At 33.8% G+C, this 7,853-nt stretch overlaps 2 long non-coding RNA genes across 3 annotated transcripts; one reads left to right on the top strand and one right to left on the bottom strand.

Annotated features, from left to right (window-relative positions):
* Positions 1–1,706: 1,706 nt before the first annotated feature.
* On the top strand, positions 1,707–2,806 carry LOC144988911 (uncharacterized). 2 transcript variants are annotated; one of them, XR_013652997.1, is made up of 3 exons: positions 1,707–1,793; positions 2,218–2,325; positions 2,408–2,806. It is a non-coding gene; the product is annotated as an uncharacterized LOC144988911 (long non-coding RNA). The 2 variants fall into 2 exon arrangements; XR_013652996.1 differs by lacking the exon at positions 1,707–1,793 and adding an exon at positions 1,807–2,018.
* A 60-nt stretch (positions 2,807–2,866) lies between these two features.
* LOC144988910 (uncharacterized) lies at positions 2,867–4,511 on the bottom strand. The gene is made up of 2 exons (XR_013652994.1): positions 3,787–4,511; positions 2,867–3,156 (listed from the first exon to the last, which is right to left on the bottom strand). It is a non-coding gene; the product is annotated as an uncharacterized LOC144988910 (long non-coding RNA).
* Between the last annotated feature and the right edge of the window lie 3,342 nt (positions 4,512–7,853).

The following is a 7,853-nucleotide window of genomic DNA, read 5'->3' as shown; positions in this document are numbered from 1 at the left end:
ACAGTTCTCTAATATTTTAAAGTGCGACAACTTACACATCTAGAAAAATACCTTTTTGTCCCATTGTATGTCCTGCTGTACCAATACAAAAAAGTGTTGAGCGGGCATCATCTGGACTGGACTCATCCATATGAAAAAGTATTTCCATGCATATTGATGGTGATCTTTCCTCAGGGGACAGACTGAGATCACAAGGGTACTGTCAATAAAGGAAATCAATAGGAGTGAAATGCTGCTTCATGCTGATGCATCACAAAGGTCTCATTTGCATACAAAAAAAACTCTTCGCTTCCTGATGTGATCTTGTCATTATCATTTTTTCTTCACAACCATATAAGTCACAAAAAATACTGTTGGATCGTTTAAATTTTCATCAAGAACTCGCACCATTGAAGCTGCAAAAGCAAAACTGCTTTTGTTCTGGATAAAGCCACAGAAGGAAATCATAGTTTTACAGATTTCAGTCAACTATACAGAGAAAAGCCATTAGATCAATTCAATCAAACTGGTACTTTAATGGATGGAGATATCAGAGAGTCCAGCATGTGCTTGCCAAGCAAGTCCCTCACTCAACGGCATAGTAAGAGGAGGTAAAAAGCTTTCTTTTTATTTCCTGTCTGTCTTGTGGTATCCCATGTTTGCAAAGATCCAATTACAGTGGAGTCTCTCATCATGATCTGTCGCTAGACTCAATTAAAGATGAAAAACATATGGAAGAAGAAACAGCATTACAAATTTCTGCTATTATTCAAATTTAAAATCAGCAAAAAAACTGAAACTATCTTCTAAAATGACTCAACAAAGCCATGTAAAATTAAAATAACACTCAAGCTTTATGGACATTCCTAAAATACATAGTGCAGAAAACAATAAACACACAACCCAATGAAGTATTTCAAGCAGTTTCTGCAGAGGGGATTGAACGATTTCCCCTTTATGTTTTTCTGGGCCAAAGGGACTCTATGTCTACCTTATGGCAACAACTTGAAGCATCGGTGACAATAGTCTTCAGGGATGATGACATCCCTGAAGACTATTGTTGACTACATGTTGCCTGACAAGTGTTGCCTGAATGATCATTAACCTACGGTGGCCCTGAAGTGCAAAGCATTCAACAAATCACTCGATACAAAAACATTTTTAAGATCACAACAACAATTAAAAAAAAAAAAAAAAGTTAAAAAGCAGTATTACATTTAGAAAACAAAAAAAAATTTCAGAAACCAAAACTTAAAAAAAAAAATTAAAAAAAGAAAAAAAAATTCAGAAAACAAAATTAATTTCCAGGAAAAAAAAGAAATATTAAAAAATGAAAACATTTCAGAAAACAAAATTAATTTACAGGAAAAAAAATGAAATATTAAAAAATGAAAAACATTTCAGAAAAAAAATGAAATATTAAAAAATGAAAAACATTTCAGAACACAGAATGAATTTCCAGAAAACAAATGAAATCTTCAAAAATGAAAAACATTTCCAAACCGGAAGAGGCAGGTACTATGGGACAACGCTGATTGGATGATGATGTTTGTCAATCATTTGAACTGAAAAGTATTTTAAATGAAGCGATGCCGGATTTTATCGTCCAAACAACAATGTACTATAATAATCCACGTATTTCCCATTTATATATCAAATAAAAATTGCAGCAAACTGTTAATGAACTTTTAAATTGTTTTTTTAATATTTCGCCTGACACACGATCACCCGGAAGTAGTTTGTGAGCACTTTTACTTTGAACGCTGTGCGCTGATGTCTACGGCTGCGAGGTTCACGCTGTCAATCATCTTCAGGTAAGACTCAATTCTGTGATCTTTTCTTTTGTCAGTCACATGTCTCTAAGGATGTTAATTTTAGGATGTTAAAGTGCTGCTTTGAAAAGATAATTTCTTTTTATCTTGCGCATGCGCAAAAAGAACCCGATGGAGACGAACCGTCTTCACATGATAGCCGTTCCCGTTTTCGGTGACAACATGAGAGAAAAAGCTCCGAGCCAGCCTGATTCTGTGATTTATACAGTAATTACAGTAATTCTATGGCATCAGTGTTGCTAAAAATCGACTTTAAGACTGAAATCAGTAAACAAGTAATTATGGGAAATAATATTAAAGTGTATTGTATATTTTTGAACCATGCATGTACATATACTGACACTTAGAAATAAATTTTAAAAGTTTATAAAATACTTAATTGAATTAACATGTGATATTTCTGCAGGTGAAGTTTTCAAAGCGAAGTTCCAGAAAGGTTTGTGCTGCAGAAGAACAGATGGCAGCTCTACATGGGAATACAAGAAGACTAAAGTCATTCATATCATTGTGCAGTGTACAGGCAAGTCACCAGGATTTATGTGCAATGTAATCAATAAATATTATTTAACCTTAATATCTAATTTTTTTTTTTTAAGTTGCAGGTCCTTTAAAAAAAGTCTTTAACCTGCTGCATAAGCCGGATTAGTTGTAAATGATGCAGTGGGGAGTGAAAAACGAAGCACAATTCCTGGCTTTAGTGTCGGGCTGATGATCTGGAAATCACATCTGAGGAATCGCATCAAACACTTGTACAACTCCAAACAACTTAATGTTCCTTTAAGCAAAACTCCAGTTTAAAATGTTCATATTAGGGTTGCTTCATTTAGGAGTTTTTCCATGTTTACCATTTTAGGTTTTAAAGCTTTATTAACAAAGTTGATGTTTGATTTTCAAAGCTGTTGTTTATAAATGTTTCTTTGTCAATGAAAAAACTGAATGCTGACGTGAGGATTGTAATAATGGATATAAAAATAAACAAATTTGTTTCATAGCAATGCAGTATATTTATTGAAAACTTAACATGAATACGTTATTCAATAACAGAAACAAAGAAACAGTTGTGGATTTTCCTTTATGGGCTTCTTCATGCAGTCAATCAAATGTTACGTTTACATTCAGCATTTACTCAGCGTACCTGTCAGTCACATTTATTAGAGGAAAAAATGCATCTGGGAAAAGTCTGTTTGTGCTTAACAACTATATCAAAAAGAGTCATGTCAGGGAAGTTTGTCCACATTGCTGCTCAGCATCACATCCAGAGGAAGATGCACAGGTAAGGGGACCCCAGTTCCTGCTCGTACATGCTTGCAGCTTCCTCTGCACTGGACTGCAGCTCTTGAAATCCCTGACAGAGATAAATTAATAAATTAAAAATCCCTGACAGAAAAACATCAGCTACCGTTCATCTTTCATTCAGGAAAAAGTAGAGTTCATCAAAATGAGGAGAAAATGGGTTAAACCAGAAATTCATTAGGGAGGGGTCAAAACACCAAACTCAGAATAAAATACATTATTTCAGTCTTATAAAAATACATTCTAAAACAATTTGGTATTCCTCCTCTGCCTGAAAGACTAAAACGTTTTTTTTTAAAGAATCTTTTTAGACTACAGACTTTGCCACCTTTAGTTACACACCTGGACGTGTCTGATGATGTGCACATCCAGTCATTTACTGTCATGTTTCTATGCACTGACACACTCTAAAGTCACAGATCTTAATAGTGTGAATAAGAAGCATTCATAAATGTTATTCTGAGACACAAACTGCTGCAGTTTACCTGACAGCTTTGCTGATTTATGCGGCTGGTACACCTGTCTGAGAATCCTGCCCACGTGACCCCCCCCCCCCTCTCCAGCTGATGAGGTAACCTGTCATTAACGTATGACTGAAGGATCTTGGATCTGTCTGTAAACACCCACCTAGAAATCACGTTTAACGCTACATTTATTACATCAAACAAATGTGCCTCCATACCTTATCTGTGGATGGCGGGACTGCATTTCCTGATGTGCGCCGTCTTTAACACCCGTTTCTTCGCAACTGCTGCTTCAGACAGAATCCTCCCACAGAAATTTCGAAACATTTGTAAACCTGGTTGGTGTTGACATTTCTGCGTGCGTTCTGTCATCACATCCGCTAAATATTCAAAGATTAAAGTTTAAGTTAACGTTTTATCGTCCTTTCCTTTCATTGTTTACCTGCGGAACGGACGTCAGCCACACAAACTACTTCCGGGTGACCGTTCTGCTTCAGACGAAATATTCAAAAAATAATTTAAACCTTCATTATCTGTTTGCTGCATTTTTGATTTAATATATAAATGGGAAATACGTGGATTATTATGGTACATTGTTGTTTGGACGATTTGTAGTTCAAATGATTGACAAACATCATCATCCAATCAGCGTTGTCCCATAGTACCTGCTTCTTCCGGTTTGGAAATGTTTTTCATTTTTGAAGATTTCGTTTTGTTTTCTGGAAATTCATTCTGTGTTCTGAAATGTTTTTCATTTTTTAATATTTCATTTTTTTTCTGAAATGTTTTTCATTTTTTAATATTTCATTTTTTTTCCTGTAAATTAATTTTGTTTTCTGAAATGTTTTTCATTTTTTAATATTTCATTTTTTTTCTGAAATGTTTTTCATTTTTTAATATTTCATTTTTTCTGAAATGTTTTTCATTTTTTAATATTTCATTTTTTTTTCTGAAATGTTTTTCATTTCTTAATATTTCATTTTTTTCTGAAATGTTTTTCATTTTTTAATATTTCATTTTTTTCTGAAATGTTTTCATTTTTTAATATTTCTTTTTTTTTCGGGAAATTAATTTTGTTTTCTGAAATGTTTTCATTTTTTAATATTTCTTTTTTTTTCTGGAAATGAATTTTGTTTTCTGAAATGTTTTTTTCTTTTTTTTCTTTTTTATGTTTTGGTTTCTGAAATTTTGTTTTGTTTTTCTAAAATGTAATACTGCTTTTTAAATAGTTGCTGTGATCTTAAAAATGTTTTTGTATCGAGTGATTTGTTGAATGGTTTGCACTTCAGGGCCACCGTATTAACCCTTCAATGACTGCCCCAACCAAAGGGCGTAAAGCACATATTAAAACATTATATGGTAACACTTTATATTAAGATTCCCTAACAAGCTTTGTTAACACATTAACAAGCATTGTAAATTAATTTATAGGGTGTTAGTAAGACATTTATTAGTACAATAAGTCTAATAAGGTTTATTAAATTACTTAGTTAACACATTTACAAGCATTATTATTAGGATGTTTTCAAGATGCTAATGATGCATTTACTGATATTATAGGTGCCTAACAAATGTGTCAGTGTTAATAAGCTTAATAAGATTTATTAACAACCTTTGTTAACAAATTAAGAAGTATTATTATTGTTTGGGGTTCTAGTAAGATATTTATTAGCATTATAGATGCCTGACACAAGCCTAAGTGTTCATAAGCTTAATAAGTTTTATTAACTAACGTAACAAATTAATAGGCTTTATTAATGTGTCAGATGCTAGTAAGATATTTATTAGCATTATAGATGTCTTGCAAATACCTGAAAGTGTTAATAAGATTTATTAACATCTAAAGTCAGACCATTGTCTTCTAAATCCATATTACTAAACTGCTTATAAGCTTTACAAATGTATTAATTAACTTTGTTAATAGTTTATTAATTGTTTTGCAGCACCCCATCTAAAGTGTGGACGTTTTTTACCACAAACAACCACAAAGCATAAAGATTGTAAAAAGAACTTCATGACATTAAAACAGACTAAACATACACAAATCGTTCTGTAAAAGATATATAAAAATTTAATTCAGACAAATACATTTTTTTTAAACATATATACTGGTGTTGGATGAGTAGCATCATAGCTAATAAGGATAAAGTATTAGCATCTATCCTGAGTGAAACATTCATTGCAAATCCCATCACCAGGAGACAATCCTCTGCATTCAATGCCAACAGCATTCAACCACTGTTGCCTTGCTTCAAAGTCCACAAGAAAGTAAGTTGCACAAGCCAGTAAATTTTGAAGAACGAAGACAATAAACCTACAGGAGCCATGCTAAAGCTAACATGCTAACCTGCCCATCTTTGATTATGAATCAAAGATGGGCAGGTTAACTAATGTCACCATTGGCTAATGAATCTGTCAATCAAACTCATCAGCAAAACAGGCGTGCTCACTTTCAGCCAATTGAATGGCCTCTTAGACTTTGCTTTCACACCGGTGACGAAAAAAGCCCCGCCCATCTTTGATTCTGTACCGGTCGGTCGTTAGCGTGTTAGCTTTAGCATGGCTCCTGTAGGTTTATTGTCTTCGTTCTTCAAAAATTACTGGCTTGTGCAACTTTCTTGTGTTTCTAGTTAGCTTTGTTGATTGGGCATAATCAAAATGTCTCTTTTTTTTTTTTCTTTTAGCATTTTAACTCTACTTTAGGGTGAAGGGCTCAGCTTCATGGACACTTGCACAAATGTCCATGAACTCAGGCAGTGACATTCATCCTCCTACCCTTGTTTTAGCGTTTTGAATTTCTAGAATCCAACATCTGACACAGATGAAGATGAATTAAAAGCTCTTTGTTTTCACCCGTCTCCGCCAATTTCAAGTTTTCATACTTTTAATACTCAATTAAATAATAACATTTTAGGTTGCTTAAGAGTCAACAAACCCCCCCCCCCCCCCCCCCCCAAAAAAAAAAGAGCCACTTTTAACGTTTTTTTGAAGTGGCTCACAAAATGCCCAGACTGTTTGTTCTCTCACACTCTACCAGGTCGAGCTGATTGATATAGATTATATATTTGTCTCCATGTGTGAGGGAAAAAAACAAACATGCTTTACTACAGATGGAGCAGATCAGGCTGCAATGAGTCCCATTAGAATAGATTCCTGCTCCTGCCACTGTGGACATTTAAATGTAATCATAGACCTGTTACTGAATGCAATGATGCATCTAATTGTCAAAGATATACTAACATTTTTCATGGAGCACAAACATACACCTTTATTTTAATATATATTTTAATCTGAGGTTCTTAGGTTAAAACAAGTTGTATATTTACGTCTGGAATAAATCTCCACTCGTTGATTTCAAATCTCCTGAAACACAAGGGGCAGGTATTCCTTTGGGAGCTGGTACACCTCAGTGAATATGATGTTCCATACATTATTTAAAAACAATGTTCTAGCCTCTTATTCCAGAGCGCCTGGCTGGTAATGTCAGGCCATGTGCAAGTCAGCAAGCGATGAGACCTTGTGTCAGAGGGTCCAGGAGGTTGACACAAGTATGCTGGGCCTGCATTAATCACTGAAATGTCACATGCAGCAAATTACTGGCTAGACTTCAGATTATCAGAGCCCCAGAGAACTGGGCATTCATTAAACGGTTCCTCCATGAGACTAATGTTTGCTAATGTTATTTTCTTTGGCTTAGATTTCTTTTAGGTCTCTATGAAATGTGCATGCTGAGTAAGCATTAATGCTAACTACTAGGGATACCAAAATTCTCGGTTTAAATCCTAATCGTATGTTACGCAATTGAAATGAATTGCGGGGAAAAGGAATTGTTGCAAAATACAGCAACAATTTCATCTGCAGTTACAACAAAAGGCGGTAACCCCTCTTACTGCAAACCAACAGGTTTACGATGAAGGATTTATTTTTTATTGTTTAATCATTTTACACCAGGCTTAATTTAAGCTAACTGAATGGTTGATCTTCATTGTTATTCGCTTATTAGCAAATTAAAAAACAATTTTTCTCTTTTTTGTTTGTTATTTTGTAATACACAAAATATATATCGAACCAAAGCAAAACTACATAAAATTGAGGTTTGAACCAAATTGAGGTTTGAACCAACTTTTACATTTACATGCACAACATGATTTTGAATATAATCCATATTCTGACTAAAATATAGTTGTGTTTATTATGATTATTATCCATGTTTTCAAAGTTTTATTTACAACAAAGATTTAATAACATTAAATGAAGGTGTAGGGTAAAAATGTGTTTTTTTCGT

This window comes from Oryzias latipes, chromosome 21, assembly GCF_053564925.1.
Source record: "Oryzias latipes strain Hd-rR chromosome 21, Olatipes_Hd-rR_3.1".
Taxonomy (NCBI): domain Eukaryota; kingdom Metazoa; phylum Chordata; class Actinopteri; order Beloniformes; family Adrianichthyidae; genus Oryzias; species Oryzias latipes.
The sequence above is the reverse complement of the archived record's forward strand: the minus strand, read 5'-3'. Positions and strand labels throughout refer to the sequence as shown.